Genomic DNA, 17,587 nt, shown 5'->3' on the forward strand with positions numbered 1-17,587 from the left:
TCCCCTTCCCCTTCCCCTTCCCCTTCCCCTTCCATTCCTCTCCTCCTCCTCTCCTTCTCCTCTTCCATCTCTCTTTTCTTCCCTTTTCCCTTCCCTTTTTTCTTTTCCCACTGTTAACAAATTAACACCTGTACAGTGATGTCAAGCTTTTCCGTGTCACCTTTGTACTTCCCAGCTCTGTGTTCCCAGCTCTGCCCTCCTTCCCTTTCTCCTCTTTGGAGTGGGTTAGTAACTCAGCTGCAGGCATGCACCAACCTGTGTTTTGGTGAATAACAGGACCCTAACAAATTACAGCACTGCCAGAGAAGAAAAATAGGTAACATTTCAGGATTGGACTTGGTTGATTTGTCTGTTAGCTGCAAACAAACAGACGTCACTAGTAGGACCGTTTGCTTCTCTGTCTCTTCAACACTTTGGTAGCACCTTTGCCAATAAATCCCCTTGTGTGGGAACAAGAAGGGATTTCTCACCTTCCTTATATGGCCTTCCTTCTGAACACTGTTCGCACTTTGGAAAGGAGGTGGAGGGAGGAGATAACCCCATGATGAGCTCAGCTACCACTTAGCACCATTTCTCACAGATTTTCTGGGAACCCACTGCTGCCCATAAGGCAGCACAGCCCCTGTGTCCTTGTCATGACCCACTTTCAGGCACTAAAGGTGATTTTAGTAATAAAATACACCAAGAAGATACATTTTAAGCACAATATCCTTCCTCTTTTTGAGAAAATAGCGTGTTTTTAATTCCAGAATCATGAAGTGCTAACAGCGATCACTGATGCTGAGGGGGAGGTGGGAAGAGGGGGAAGAAGTGGTTGCTCAGCACCTCAGAAAATCTCATCCTGCATCAGTAGCACATTGAAAAGAGCCCTGATTATTGATGTTCTTACAGAAAACAGAGAAGTGTTGATGTCAGACAAGTTGTTCAGCATTTGCTTTCTTGGAAGGCTATTATTACTGTGTTGGCTAATATGTGCTGCTCTATAGCTCGCCCCGGGTACACTGTAACCCTGCATTTATTTTTCTGCAAGATCTTTTACCTAATGCAGCAGAACATGAAAAGCCAGTTCAGCATATCTACTGCAAGCAGAAACAGTCACATGCGTTCATAATCAGCTTCACTGAAGAGCCACTTCTTTTCAATTCAAGTAGCTGTTTCTTCTGGGCCATCTCTTGCTGCTAACAAGAGACCACTGTCTAGATAGCAACTGGCACAATGACAGAAATGCCAGAAGTAATAATCCTTGGCTAGTAATGTAACAGCATTGCAGATAGTTTTTCTGTGAAATATTTTTGCCTAATATCCCAAATAACTTTACACATTTAGTTCTCTTGCTCCCTACGCTTGAAATCCCATATACAAAATCCATGACAATGTGATGATGTTCCCCCTGGATTAACATGCGGTGCAGAAATTTCAATTTCCCTGCTTTTAACTTCTGTTTGTTTCGTCAAGTGTTAATGCAGTAAAAAATTGCCTAAATTAGAAATGAGACATACAGGATTTGGACATAGAAGATCCTGAAAAATAGGATTTCTGAAGATACCCAGTGGCTAAAAAGCATCAGAGAAAACAACTTCTTATGTTATTTGCCTCCACACACCTCTGGAGACAGCCGAAACCTCTTGGAGGTCAAGGTACCTGAACAAAGAGCTGATCTATTCATGCTGGTGAATTCATAGGATGAGAGGGAATAGCCTCAAGTTGTGCCAGGGGAGGTTCAGGTTGAGTATTAGGAAACATTTCTTCTCAGAAAGAGCAGCGAGGCAGTGGCACAGGCTGCCCAGGGAGGTGGTGGAGTCACCGTCCCTGGAGGTGTTCAAGAGCCGTGTGGATGTGGCACTGAGGGACATGGTCAGTGGGCACGGTGGGGTTGGGCTAATGGTTGGACTGGGTGATCTTAGAGGTCTTTTCCAACCTTAATGATTCTATGATTCTACAATTCTATTCTATGGTCTTTGTAAGAATAAATAGCAGATTATGCTAAATTAGAGGAAGAGATGGAAAAATAACCACATGGTGTCATGAAAAACAGACCAGGTAAAGACTGTATGTAGATTTTAGAGAATCATTCTGCAAAGGACAGACTGGTCCCGAGGAGGCTATAAGACATTTCTGTGCAGATTCTCACAGCTGATGCTGAGATCCTCTGTTCCGGGGAAAGGATCGTATCAGGAAGGTAACGTCTTCCTTCACTGTTTGAAACCTATCACCTTTCTGCTGCAAAACGAGTAGGAACAGAAGGTATTGTGTATGGCAAAGCTTTTCTTCCATGCAGAGAGAGAAATGATCACAAATACAAAGGCCTGTGGTGAATATGTTGCTTCCTTGTGTTAAGAAAAAGTTCCATGATTGATGTGTTTGAAAGAAATTTTACATCTCAGCTTATCCCATTCAGGTGATTACCCTACTCACATTCCCTAGCACCTCCTGCAATTAGCCTACAATTTACAAATGCCAGGCCTTCTTTGAAATGAAATGTAACATAAGCGGACTTGATTAAAAGTTTCACGTCTCCAGTCAAAACCTATCATTTGTGGCATTTCTGCTCCCACCCACTTGAAACATCACCGCATTACCGTTCAATTTTCATTTCTAAAAGCTCCCTGGGCTTTTATTTTCAGCATTCCTGACATTCTTGCTGTGAAGGGCTGCCCGTCCTGAGTCATAAGACTTTCACAAGCGTGACATGATAGTGCATTAAAGATAAAAACTATTGGCCAGGGCCTGTCTTCTGTTATACCTCAGGTGCCTCAGTGACTGCAGCAGGATTTCTATATTGAGAGTTTTGCAGAGGAAATGTGCAGTGGAGGTAAGGATTGTTTTCAATCTCGTTAATCATGTTTTTGGTGTAGTAAGTTCATTGTGATGACAATTATGTATTTTTAGCCTGTTTTTGCCTTTGAAATAAGGTGCCTGACTTTACTTTTAATGGATGATAGCGGAAGAGCAAAACAACATCTTCAAAAAGAGATCATTGCAGCCTGGTGTGATTTCTGGAAAAAGAACAGATGAAATAGTAACACAATAATTATCCTCCAGCAGACAAACCAAAGCACTACAGTTTTAGTCTTTGCATGGCAGTCCCTGTAACGCAATACACACGGTATGACAGCAGCCAGCAGCTGGCAGAATTTTGGAGCACTCCCACACATTTTTGAGGCCTGCCCAGCGCTGCTGGCACCTCTGTGCCCTCCAGCAGCTGTGCCTGTGCTCGCGTTGGCCCAGCTGCTGCAGCACTGACTCACATCCAGGCCCTACCCTGCTTCTGCAGATGCCTGACAGTGCACTGGCATTAATAAGCCATTCCCCTCCCTATACAGCCTCTACAGTGCATTTTTGATGGTAGGACCAACAACATAAATATGCTAGCTGTTTTTCAAAGAAAGCCCCTCAAGCCTGCAATAGCATTGCAGAGCATGGAGTCCGCTGCTGCACAGAGTGTGCTAGCTGCAAGCTTTCACCTGCCACATTGCATAAATCACAGTGAAGCTGGGATGAGTGACGTGATGCAGGCACCTGCTGGTGGCAAACATTTTCCACTCACTGCCTATCCTGGCCAAGGTCCTGCCTTGCAGGGGCAGGAAGGACAGAGCTGCTGCTTCCACACATGGGAATCCATCACGTATGAAAAAGGAAGGGCAACAGCCATTTGTTGTCTATTATGTGCATACAGCGCAATCAGGTGATAGTACAGCTGAGGAATCCAGACTTAGGTACATTTAGGAGAGAACAGTGAGGGTTGTTTTGAGCACTGGACCAAGGGAACAAACTTATATTCTGAATACCCTTCACGTGTGGGTGCAAGTCACCCAGAGGCACTTGCCAAAGTTTAAAGAGGTCAAAGCTTTCTCCTTGTAAACTTCATACTTTCCAGTAGAGAGCTAGAAAAAGACACATAAAGAAGGTGTATGTAACTAGAAAGCTTTTAAAAACTGAAGGAAGTATCAAAATAACATATAAAGAGGAATTTCAAAGTTTTTTCATAGTCATAGAATCATACATACAGTTACAGAATGGTTTGGGTTGGATGGGACCGCAAAGCCCACCCAGCCCCATCCCCTGCCATGGGCAGGGCTGCCCCCCACCAGCTCAGGCTGCCCAGGGCCCCATCCAACCTGGCCTTGAGCACCTCCAGCACCACAGCTTCTCTGGGCAGCCTGTGCCAGCGCCTCACCAACCTCTGAGGAAAGAATTTCCTCCTAACATCTAACCTAAATCTTTTCTGTTTTAGTTAAAAATCTTTTCCCTTTGTTCTATCACTATCTACCCCTGTAAAAAGACAGTTCCTCTCCTGTTTATAAACTCCTTTCAAGAACTGGAGGCTGCAATGAGGTCTCCCCAGAGCCTTCTCTTCTCCAGACACAACAAGCCCAGTTCCCTCACTGTCAGGAGAGGTGCTCCAGCCTTCTGATCTTCTTCGTGCGCTTCTCTGGACAAGCTCCTAAAGCTCCATGTCTTTCTTGTGCTGGGGGCCCCAGGCCTGAATGCAGTACTCCAGATGGGGCCCCATGAGGGCAGAGCAGAAAGGCACAATCCCCTCCCTCTCCCTGCTGGCCACCTCTCTTCTGATGCAGCTCAGGATACAGTTGGCCTTCTGGGCTGTGAGGACACACCGCTGGCTTGTGCCCAGCCTGAACCCCAAATCCTTCTCCGTCAGGCAGCTCTCAGTGAGTTCTTCTCTCAGTCTGTACATATTTCTGGGATTGTCCCAGTGCAGTACCATGCACTTGGCCTTGCTGAACCTCAATAGATTGTTGCGCGCCCACTCCTCCAGCCTGCCCAGGTACCTCCAAATGGCATCCCTTCCTTCTATTGTACCAACTGCACCAATCATCTTGATTCATCAGAAAACTTGCAGAGTGTGCACTCTATCCCACTGTTGTTGATAAAGACGCTGAAGAGCACTGGTCCTGAGGCAGACGCCTAGGGTACACCACTCATGACCAGAACATAGAGCCACTGACCGCAATCCTCTGGCTGCGACCATCCAACCAGTTCTTTCTCCACCACATAGTCCTTATCTACCAAATGGTTCTCCCTTACCCACTTCTTTTCCAGCTTGACTGGGAAGCCATACATCCCAGTTTGTTTCTGGTTTAAAACTTTCTCCTTCATTGCCAGTTCTCCTTTATCATCAGCTTTCCATAGATGCATCTGTGAGGATCATGGGCCAGGGATAGCCCACATTTGCGCAGACCAGACTTCCCCATGCAGGACCCTACCTGAAGCCCATAGGAGATCTGAACAGCAGCACCAGCACACTTGTGTTGCTAAAACACATTAAGATCAAGGCGAAGTACACCAGCTGCAATGTTATTCACAGATCAATATCCTATTAAATTACTTTGGATGCTGCACTATAAATCTTTACAAATATACCAAGAAATACCTACATGACTAAATGGAACAAGTTCTTGATGAAACAGATGAGTGGAGGCAAGAAAAAGGAAGAACTTTCTTGACAGTTCAGTATTATTCCTAGTATTTGAGCAAAAGTGCAAGAAGTTGCTTAAAGGATGTTTTAGCCAGACAGTGCTCATCATTTCCCAAAGTTGTTTGCTCAAGAGAAGGCATAAAAACAAAAAGAAAGGATGCAAGATGCAGTTTTGGACTAGCAGAACAGCCTAAAGCCTGCTATCTGGAGTACTGCATCTAGGCCTGAGGCCCCCAGCACAAGAAAGACACAGAGCTCTTGGAGCGGGTCCAGAGGAGGGCCACAAGATGATCAGAGGGCTGGACCACCTCTGCTATGAAGAAAGGTTTAGGGAACTGGGTTTGTTTGGCTTGGAGAAGAGAAGGCTCCGGGGAGATCTCATTGTGGCCTTCCAGTACTTGAAGGGAGCGTATAAACAGGAGGGAGAACAACTGTTTACATGGGTTGATAGTGATAGGACAAGGGGGAATGGTTTTAAACTAAGACAGGGGAGATTTTGGTTAGATATCAGGAGGAAGTTTTTCACTCAGAGGGTGGTGACATGCTGGAACAGTTGCCCAAGGAGGTTGTGGGTGCCCCGTCCCTGTAGGCACTCAAGGCCAGGCTGGATGTGGCTCTGGGCAGCCTGCTCTAGTGGTTGGTGACCCTGCACACAGCAGGGGGGTAGAAACTAGATGATCATATTGTCCTTTTCAACCCAGGCCATTCTATGATTCTATGATTCTAAAACTAGGACAGGGAAGAGAAGGAAAAGCAAACTGGAGAGGCTGAAGTGAGCTAGGTTGTTTGTTTTCTCACTTGATCCAAAGTGGGAAATTGTGACTGCTTAAAAGCCCTGGCTCCTGGGGAATGCATCTCCTTGGGTTCTCATCCTTACCTGTCCAAATCCTTTTCTCTTTCTGAGAAAACTGCAGATACAAATCCAAACTGTTACTCAGCTTCAATACACAACTGTAGCTCCTATATCCCACGTATGCACACTGACTGCTTCCCATCTCCCCCATTCCCTGATCTGGCCATTCTTCTCTTACCAAGGTGAGAGTCTGTACTCAAATTTGTCTCTGTTTCTTCTTAGTGCAAGAGCTATGAACAGCATTTTAGCAATGCAGAATGCATCTGTAGATTTGGTGATGGATTTTATACTTGTCTGCAGCCCTCTCAACTGTGCCTTCTAGATGACCACCTTCTCAAAGGTTTGTGCTAAAAGCTATTCCAGTGAACTCACATTTGAATTTGGTCTATTAAAATGTAAACCATTGGCTGGCACATCTTCAGTTGGTACACTGCAGTATTACTTTCATGAAAGTACCGAAAGAAAACATTTACAGCAATCATCCCGAAACATTATGTTTCAGGTGCTATGACACTACACATCCTCATATAAGTTAAACGTATCCTCACTGGGAAAATGTTCAGTTTTCCCAAGCATTTCTGTTTGGCTCTATGACCTATTCTGTTGGAGTGTGATATTGGGACACACAAATGGAATGCAAGAAGAGCTGGGTGCCATTCTTCCAAGGACAGTATTTTTCAGTCCAAGCAGAGTTTGGCTTTTAACAGCAACATATGCTGCAGCAAATGTTCTTTTCTGTTGATGTTATTCATTATCAGATGAATTTTCCAAATGAAATATTTTAGCAATGACAGAAATTCTAAACACTTAATTTAGAAATCTAATCAATGAAAGTAAGTTAAAAAATAATTTGTTAAATAAAAACCCACCAATTTCTCCATATCATCTATATAGAAAGCAAAAAACTTCATTTCTGTATACTGAAAAGTATTGCTGAATTGAAATTAATATGAAAATTCCTATGGAAAACAAAAAAAAATTTCAAAAGGAAACTTAAAAATATATATTACTTCATTGATTTCCCAAAAGTCCATTTTCATAGAGGTTAGAATAAATATAGTGTGTCCCATATACTATATTCCCTCCCTTCACACATGCACACACTTTTTGTCCTTTAGAAATGTGGACTGTACAAGCTGTTGCCTCTTGGTTATATCTGTTATAGGAAAAGGAAAGCAATGACACAGTGCCACAGCCTTGGGTAGCAGATCTGGCTGAGAAAGGAACAGAGTTGGGCCTGAAACTATGGACCACTTACATGATATTGAACCTCATGTATGTGTATGCATCTTCAGGGTTATAAGAAGAAGAAAATTCAGCATTCATCTATGCCATGCCCCAAGCACAGGTCTGTGGAGAAGCCACAAACAGAACCTGTGCTTGGTTTCAGCCATCCCAAGCCACTGCAGCCCCCTGAGCATTCATTCACTCACAGCTTTGCAGATGCCCATGGAGCTGCTTCAGCTCCAGAGCAGTGATGTTCAGGCATTCACACCGGCATAGAGAGTGAAGGGCTTAATACACCTCAAACCAGCATAATTTCAATAGAATGAACATAAATGAGTTAAGTGTCCTAGGATCACAGAACGGTTTGGGTTGGAAGGGACCTTTATGGACACAGAAGTCCCTTATATATGTAGTCCAGCAATATTTAAGTGATAGCACCTTGTCTAGCTGTTTCACACCATCCTCATCTCAGTAGTGTCTGAGCTTCTCCCAGTTTATAGCTATAGTGTTATGCACGCATCAGTGAACACTTGTTAATAGCCTTCATCAGCTTGTAAGCACATAACACTTACTAATTAATCCTGGTGATACTCATCAGTTGTAGGTTGTTAAGTACAGTATGGATATCTTTGTTCAGTGACAAGAAGACACTAATGCGATTACAGCTCTCCAATGATCAGAAAATATATGTGGTTCGTGCCTCAGAATTTCAATATTCTGTTACACTATGGATATCAACCATTCTAGGATGGAAAAAATTCTTCTGTGTTTTCCTGAAATACATACCTGCGTTGTCAACCTTTCCAGCTCATTTTCCTTTTCCGTTAATTTCTCAGCAATTTAGAAACTTAGGATATAAAGCTTGCTTACTGGATGCCTGCTCTATGAACACCTTGGTGAAACAGACTTTCAAGCATGTGCATGGGGTAGGGAGCAGGGCCCTGGTACTCCTTGCAATTCCTGCTCACCTAGGTTCAAAACGTCAGTGTTGACTCTAGATCAGCCAGTTACTGCTGAGTTCCTTCCTGATAGACCAGGGCACGGGGTGCACATGAAGGGCAGGAATGCATATCTGTAGGCAACAGCTAGCATCTCCTATAAACACTAACAGGCCAAAAGGTCTGCAGCAGTCCAGCCAGTAAACATGCAGTGTGGTCTGCTGGGACATGCACTTCATAACAGTCAGGTTCTTCGTGAATAAGGCACTCGAGTGCAAACACCAAGGAACTTGAACCATTCAGGGCAGGCTCAGAGGTATCACTTGATTTTTGCCTCTCTGCACAAAAGTATCGGTGGAATTTGATTTTTTTGTTTGTTTGTTTGTTTCCGTTGCTTTGGGGTTTTTTTTGGTGGGGGGCAAAGGGGAGAAAGAAAATCTTAGGAATTGTCCTGAAATATCTAAAGATTTGGAATATTTCCCCTGACTGTGGCAAGAATCCCAGCAGCTCCAGGACAATTCAGGGTTACGTGTTGGACCATCTGGAGAAGTCAACATTAAAAAGAGCTAAGACTTTACTTTTATCTAAAACAGAATATGAGTTTCCTTTTAATCCCAAAGATAGGAGGCTCAAAAGCATGTCTGCAGCAGTGATTTAAAGCAACCTTTTGACTTTGTTCTGAAAGAGCCTGGACAGGCTCCTGCAGTCACTTACAGCTGTTCCTGGCATCCTGCTGTGGTGCGAGCTTCCCCTACCAAGAGAGAGGAGGTTAGCTTGAGCATGGAAGGACAGCATTGAGCAGCCTCTGCCAAGCAAGGGCAAGGGTGAGATGAAGGGCAGAGCTGAGAGGAAAGCCCTGGAGAGTGACCTGCTCCTGCTTCCTCAGCAGCTTCCTCCAGCTCTGAGACTTGGCATCACTGGGGTCACCAAGGGGGATCTGACCATTCCACCATCCGCTGGTGGCCACCACAGATCTGACTGACAAGATCTGTCTTCCAGACAAAATCTCCAGCACCTTTCCCTGCACAGCCAGGCAGCAACAGCAGTTCTGGGCTGTGGGTATCCCCACTGATGTCCCTACCCTTTGCCTGGGTGCATGGCAGGCAGATGTCCTGGAGGTTGGTCAGCTGAAGGCCGTACTTGCTTGGCTGAGCTGATAGGCCTTGCAAACTAGAATCATTGAATCATTTAGCTTGGAAAAGACCTTCAAGACCATCAACTCCACTTAACACTACGAAAGCTAAAAATAAACCATGTCCCTGAGTGCCATAACCACATGTCTCTTAAATACCTTCAGAGGTGACAGCTCTACCACTTCCCTGGGCAGCCTCTTCCAATGCTTTACCAACCTCTCCATTAAAAAATTCTTCAAAGATCCAATCTAAACCTCCTCTGGTGCAACATGAAGCCTTTTCTGCATGTCCTATCACTCATCACCCAGGAAAAGAGACCAACACCCATCTTGCTACAATCTCCTTTCAGATGGCTGTAGAGAGTGATGAGGACTCTAGCAAGCCTCCTCTTCTCCAGACTGAACAATCCCAGTTCCTTCAGCTGCTCTTCATATGTCTTGTTTTCTAGTCCTTTCATGAGCTTCATTGTTCTTGTCACAGGTGTTAGGGGCCAGGTGAAGCAAAGTGCTGCTGCAACAAGCTGCTCTGCCAGCCTGAGGCCACCCAATTGGTAGGTTCAGACAATGCAGTTTTGGGAAAGTCCAGCTTAAAATGTAAGTAAATACTTCTATGACCATTGAACTACACTGTGCACTTACTTAATGTCTGATAGGTTAAACGAGAATTCTGAGTCAAATTTTTAAATCTGTTCTAGATGATTGGCTCTACAATCTCTACTAAGTGTGCCCATTCATACCATATATTATATATACATATATATTTGCACACAAACATTTAATAAAGATAAATCTATTATCAGATCTCTTACTGGGCTACTGGAAGATGTTTTACTGCAGCTATAAAAATTACTGTTAGCTTTTAAATTGGACCATCAGCTCAGTATATTACAAATTACAGCTCCTATGCCTTGAAATGTTACATTTCAAATATTACAGCAATTTACTATCAAATAAAAATGATAAGGTTACTTCTTCTGGCAACACTAACTAACAAATTTCATTCAAACTATTAAAAAGTGCCACTCCAAACATCACTTTTTTAAACAGTTCAGAAAGAATTATGTACCTTTTGACCATAAAACCTTTCACAGAATGAATAGTCTTGGCTTCCATTCAAAAATCAAAGATAGAATATGTGATGGCTTAACAAGTACCCAAACGTGCCTGTTTCCAGCCACATGGATGGCAAGATCTCACGTCCTTGTTTTTGGATTTCTACAATAAATGTGTGATACACAAGTTTTTAATCCAGAATTTGCCCACTATAGGAAAGGGGTATTCTGTTAACACATACTTCTTGTTAAAAAACAAGACAGTCAGAATTCTTTGTAATGGTACTTCCTGCAGCACTATCCTCACTAAGTGGTAGGCACCATGTATAGAGAGAGATAAGGAGACAGAAAACATAAACGTGATATAGACACATGAGGGGGAATGAGAAATATGGGGAAGAATTCAGTGTGAAGACAAGCACGTCATTTTAGCTAATTTCTTCTCTTCCTTCCTCTTCAGCATCCCAAACAATCCTTATCTAAATATTTTATCCTGAAACTATATTGTCTCTTATCTTCTTACACCATGGTTTTGTATTTGATCTTAATCTTCTTCTGTTTATTTTGTACCAGCCTCTGGCCTTTTCACATTCTAGGATTTTCTTTTAGCAGAAATTTCCCATTAGAGTAGAAAAAGTATGAGTATATCTACGGGTAAACAAGCATATAGGATCTAATGATAAATGTGGAAAAAAGATATGGCCATCTTTGCATTAATTCATTTTCCTAAAACTTAAAGACAAGCCACACCATTTTTTTTTCTTGTAATGGTATCTTCTATAGGATGAAAGCATGCTGAAGGCAGTGCAACAAAATTACACCAATCTACAATAATGCAACATATCAGAACTCCAACCTCATGTCTCAGGAGTGAGCCTCCAGCTCCCATAAACAGCTCTGCAGTTCTTTGGAGGAAACATTTACTTTATAATTTTACCACAAACTAGAAAGGCAACATCAGCTATAGTGCTGCAAAATTATTCCCCACTCACAAAAGCAGCTGTGAAAGAACATTATCATTACAGAACTCAAACATTCTTTTTTTTCTGGTAACAAATTCTCGTTTAAGATTGTCTATGAATATTAATTCTCATTCTCCCAAAATACCGTAGAATGTGCATTCAATCATAAATTCCTCATAAGATAATCAAGACTTCATATTTTCTATTGCCACTTGAGTTTTTTCTGGTAGACAAGGCACACCTTTTCAGAGCTGGAGTTTGAACCCGATAGTAATTCAACTCTGTGCCTTTCAGAGCAAACGCAGAAACGTGGCCCTCATGGTTTCTCCTCTCTGCAGGAAGACCATTGCCAAGACAGCCTGCATACCAAATCAGCATTTATTTTCCTCACATATTTCAAAGCAGGGAATGGGATAAATAAGCATAAAAAAGAAAAAGCTCTTGTTTATCAAATACGTATGTACTCTGACCTTATCAGGACCCTAACATTCAAAAAACGCTGAACCTGGAATTTATCTCCACTGCCACAAAGTTGGAACCATGGAGCACATAGGGGAAGTTGGTGTTATATTCAACCTGGCTGCCACAGGCAACAACAGAAACAATGCAAGGACAGACTTCAGAATGGGACGTGTAAGGACCTTGAGTTCTGTCTGAGCTGCTGACAGGTCATTACTGCCATTGGTTTTACTATGTAAAAATTGGGTTGTGCCCTACTGCTGTAACCACATTTCTATTTTGTGGCAATTATTGTACAGAGTTATCAGTAAAAGCTGTGCAAAATATTTACAATGAGTGATGAGAAACAAAATGATGAGGCTTTTGTTTCCAAGAACTTGGCCCTAGGTTTACTGGCTTCTTAATTAGAACAGAAACCTCTTCCCACTTAGCCACCCTCGTACCACATTGCCTGAACTTTTCTAAATTCATATAACAAATGGAGACGCTGGGGTCAGGCATAGCTGAGATAAAAGAAGAAAAAAATCTGCTGTAATGAACTCAGCCTGGATATTTATTAATTTTCTTCTTGTTAAACACCCAAACAAACCCACACAGAATGTTTGCTTCCAACCAATGCAGACTGCAGGGTTTAATTAGCTGAAAGCTCCACAAATTGAGCCCTGCTGAGTTTGCGGTGCTGTGCTTATCGTCCAGGTTTTAAAGGAGACAAAAACAGCCACAGGATATCTCATTGTTTTCTGCATCAAAGTGAAATGGTGAACGCCCAAGTTCAGGTGATAATACCATCATTTTTTTTTTCTTTAAATGCCATGAAAGCTATTGCTGTTTTCCCAGGGTCTCTTTGAACTGCTGAAGCACTGTGTTCCTGGAGAGAGACAAAAACACACAGCTAATGTGGAAGCATCGAGAACAGTCAAGGTGACATGGTCCGTCACATTCTTAAGACTTCTGTGGTTGCTTTTCAAAAAATATGTAATGTCTTGACAAACTTGAATAACCTTTACCTTTGTTTTCCTTTCTTCTATGAAAAAATTTGAAAGTCTCAAACATAGAGAAGCTGCATGAATAGCCTGCTTTAATAAGTGGATTTTCATCTTGTCAAATATGGCTTGTAGGACATAACATCTCTTCCTTAGATTTAATAACATAGTTATTTTTACCAGTTTGTATTTAAAACATATGGCTGCTTACTGGCTCAGGGCAGGAGTGCAATACTGATTTCTCATGAATATGATGAAATCTTGCACCATTGTCTGGCAGAGAAAAGAATAGATGAGTCAACCACACAGCAGTGCTCTTCCTGAAGTCAGTCCGTGCAGCAGAGCCTACCTGCAGGAATTGTTCCTTTTGCTCATCGATGACTTTGCTTTCTAAAATGCCCTCAAGTTTCTCTGCATCACCCTCCGAAGTCCTAGTCGCTCTGTTGCTCTGTTGTTCCCAAGTGTGTGTTGAACCCTTGAGTGAAACGGCTGTTTCTCTTGGAAAGCCTTCTGAAAGCTATCCTTTCCCAGGAAGAAAGAAGATTCTGTAAGTCTGTCCCAGAAGACTCATGCTGTTTGTTTACTTGTTTGGCTTCTCTTGGTTTGGTTCCTTGGGGAAATGTCCTGCAGGGAGTCCAGCTGTCATCTGATTATAGCACTGGCAGTGCTCCTAGTTTCCCAGTGCACTACTTATCTTTCTTCTCCTGCACTGGACAGCATCACCTACTCCCTAGTTTGTTCTGCACAGGGGTACAGGGGTTCAGGAAGTGAAGGAGAAATGCCTACCTGTGCCCTAAAAGGGCTGCGTTTGGAATTCCCACCCAAAGAGCCCAAAGCTCAAGTGTTTCAGCAGTGAGCATCTCTTATTGCCATTGTCACCGTATTACTCTGTGTACTTACTACACCTATTTTTGTAATGATCATTTGTTATGCTTTGTCTTTTAAATAGCCTTGACTTCATAATAACGTTTTTAGCTCACTTGAGGATCCGAAAGGATCACTTACAAAGATAAGGTAAGAACAGCAGAGTCTCAGGATTTCAGCCCAGGGGCTTAACCTCCCAAAGTGATCTCTGAGTAAAAGAATTTTAGGTTAGTCTTCATCCATGTATTCCACAAGTTTTACCAAAGACTCTCATGGAAGGTTGATGCATGACTGTGGCACTGCATCATGCTAGCTAGCGTTACAAGGTTTGCTTCAGCAAAATCACTGAATTTGTATTGATTTAATTTTAGCATAACATAATGGAAAATAGGCACATAATTACTGATGTTCTGGTCAGTACTGTGAATTTTTTAATAAAAGCAGTTTTGATGAACTAGTGCCGGGAACAAACTGTCCATTATTTCAGACTGTCTCCAGTGCTTTGCATATTGAGCACTCATAGATATATGTGCCAACTACATGTCAGTTCTGTTCTGTCATCATTTCACACCTGCTCTGCATAAAAGCCAGCAGCCAGACCAGGGGACAGCAAGAAAGAGCAGCCCCTTTGAAAGCAGCCTCCTTGCCTGTTCCTCTGACACCGGCAGCCTGCAGGTCCTGGGAGACAGTCAAAGAATCATAGAATCATGGAGTCAGCTAAGGCTGGAAAAGACCTCTAAGATCACCCAGTCCAACTGTCAGCCCATCCCCACCATGCCCACTGACCATGTCCCTCAGTGCCACATCCACACGGCTCTTGAACACCTCCAGGGACGGTGACTCCACCACCTCCCTGGGCAGCCTGTGCCACTGCCTCACCACTCCTTCTGAGAAGAAATTGTTCCTAATATCCAACCTGAACCAGTCCTTGGTGAATGAGGCATACGCAGGCCTTGGGGACAAGGAGAAGTAGCATAGTCCCTTCTCCAGCTTCATTCTACACCTGTGGGACAAGCAGCACTGGAGACAGCAGAGGGGTTTCTGTCCCAGTCTTTCCAGAGATATTTCACTCTCCAGAGAATCTCAACCGAAGACCAGCAGAAAGTGCCAACTTGTGTACACCCCATGAGCATCCACCATAGGGAGTACACCAGCACTCCACACATCGTCTATCTTTTAGACTACAAACACTGAGACTATGACCAAGAAAACACCTCCCTACAGAGCAGCATGGGGCCATGCACACAGCCATGAGACATGCACCACTGTGCTTGAAACACTGCCTAGAAATTTGCCAGGAGAGGTTGTCTTTCTAGGAGCAGTTGTGGGGGTGGAATAAAGCTGTGTGCACTGGTAAGTTAAGAACAGCTCCAGGCCTAATGACTGTTTTAGCAGTGACCTGGAGATGACACAAACCCAGGAAAAGTGTGCTGTTTGTGCTCATTGGTTTATTACCACCCATTGTCTAAAATAAAGAAAGTCAAAAAGATTGTTAAACCCTGCGGTGGTCTCAGGTACTAAATCTCCCAAACAAATAATTCCGCTGCTTGTTGTTAACACATCCCAGAAATGTGAAACAAAAGGTACAAGCGATGTGTTGCTCCCCTCTCTAATTCTAAATGCAGGTTTTCAGACAAGATGTCTCTGAGCACAAATTCATTACAAAGCAGCAACAATGGAGAGGCGAAGAGAAATAAAAACTCCACATCTCTCTGGGGAAGTACAATCCATTTCTAACACTTTTCTGCTTTTGTGTAGACAGCTGTCATTGGAGGGTAAGCAGACACAACAGAACGATGAGCTATTGCCAAGCCATGGTTAAAAGAAGAAAGGCTGATGTGAGATTGTACTGTTCTTCAGTTTACAGTGCAAGAGGGGAAAAGAACGACAGCGGTCCAAGGCACAGAGGCAGGAAGAATTGCCTTCAGTTGTATAAAAGATGGACAATTGGCTCTCTGCATTATGGAAAGATCCAGATTAAATATAATAATTAGCACAGAATGGAAATGGATGTTTCTTTCATACCAAATAGCAATTACCGAGGAAGCCTGGCTTTAGAAGCTAATGTGAGTTTGTAATGAATAGGGAACCAAGGAGCAGGTATACAGGGTGCAATTTAATCATCCCGAGGATATAAGGGGCCATGGTCAGCTCCAGTCAGCATGATGGAATGAAAAACACATGTATTAAAATATCAATAAAGGGAACAATGCAGCCATTCAAAGTGTGGGCTAAGAGTTAGTCACCATGTATTTCTCCAGTCTGAGTGGTGCTACCAAATCAAAAGCTATTCATTCCACTCACCCAGGAAGTAAAAATTAAAAGAAATGCATTGTCCCCGTACTTCCATTGGAGTGCCTGCAAATCCTCCTTAAGGATGGTAGTGACTCAGAAATGTCCAATCCTCCGCAGCCATGGTGGGGAGGGGGATCACGTCCTACATGGCTGCTCTATGCATTAGGTTTACCAGGTGGGAAAAATTAGAAATGCTGGTGTTTCTAAGGCAAGCAGAGAAAAGTGATATTTAGGGGAGGTGATGCTTGGGAGAAAGGGAGGAGTGGGTTAGATCTTCAGGGGAAGGCAGAAAGACAAAAAAAAACAGGAGAAAAAAAAAAAAAAAAAAGAGTCCCACACAGAGGGAGAGGAGAGTGGCACACTAAAATGTTCCAAACAGTGCAAGTCTTGCTCTGAGATCTTGGACTCACTCCATCTGTCTCTTAGTATTGATCAGTTACATATCATCTTCATGCACCCGCAGAAACATTCATCCTAATACCAGTCTTCTGAGGTAGATTTGTAGTGCTATTGTTCTCACCTAAAACTAGAGCAGCAGAAAAATGAGAAATGAGACCAGGCAGAAGGTCTGAAAGTGTGTCTTAAACAAGGTGTCAAGCGGTGTTTTAATTCACGCTAGCCAATGCCTGTGGGATTTCCACACTGTCTCCCAATTTGAACACTCCATACCTTCTCCTCTGTCATACCAGCATCAACAGCTGTATAGACTGAAATTACATTTAATAGCTGAGGAGGAAGGATCAGGCTTTTTAATATAAGGGTAGAGAAAGAACTTAATGAAGAAGTATCGGTCCAGCTGAGGGAAAGCACCAACGTGGAAAGAGGACAGGGGAATACAGCTGAGGACTGTGCTCACTGCCAGCCAGGGGTATGTGACGCTGACTGATTGTATGTGGAAAGGGGAAACTGGGAGCCACTCCTCAGCCACAAGGGAACCTCTTTGCCACTTGAGGCCCACCAACACATGGTTGCTGATGCCGACTGAATTCCCTGCTCACAGCTGGTACGTGGGCAGCAGTGGAACTCACATGTTCATCCAGATATTTAGCTGAATTTCTCCCCAAGTGCTTTTAATATCTAATCGCTTTCATTGTGAGCAGATTTGATTTTCTTTTAGTATCACCAGCTGCTCAGCGCACAAAAGCAGTTGGCTGTGAACTTTAAAGTTTAACACTGATTTTCACTGCAATTTCACTCTGGGGTTCCTATAGGAGAAGGAGGAGAAAGGAAAGCAGCACACTGGGGACACATTTGTCTGCCTTGAGAAGGTGCTCTTCAGGTTCTGCATACATAAATACAGGCATAATCCACCAGACCACAGGTTCATCTAGGCAACTCCTATTTCCAAAGTAGCCAGGGGCAGATATGAACTGTGTAGTGGTGTA

At 43.2% G+C, this 17,587-nt stretch overlaps 1 long non-coding RNA gene across 3 annotated transcripts in view; it reads left to right on the forward strand.

Moving 5' to 3' along the window:
- LOC110402249 overlaps positions 1-16,499 on the forward strand; it is a 23,658-nt gene extending 7,159 nt beyond the window's left edge. Inside the window, exons 2-5 of one of the 3 annotated variants that reach the window (XR_002440996.1) lie at positions 2,749-2,812; positions 6,513-6,630; positions 10,069-10,181; positions 12,898-16,499. This is a non-coding gene — a long non-coding RNA (uncharacterized LOC110402249). The remainder of the gene's footprint in view (positions 1-2,748; positions 2,813-6,512; positions 6,631-10,068; positions 10,182-12,897) is intronic. The other 2 variants (XR_002440992.1, XR_002440991.1) reach the window with 2 other exon arrangements.

The sequence above is a fragment of the Numida meleagris genome, chromosome 1 (assembly GCF_002078875.1).
Source record: "Numida meleagris isolate 19003 breed g44 Domestic line chromosome 1, NumMel1.0, whole genome shotgun sequence".
NCBI classification, from domain to species: domain Eukaryota; kingdom Metazoa; phylum Chordata; class Aves; order Galliformes; family Numididae; genus Numida; species Numida meleagris.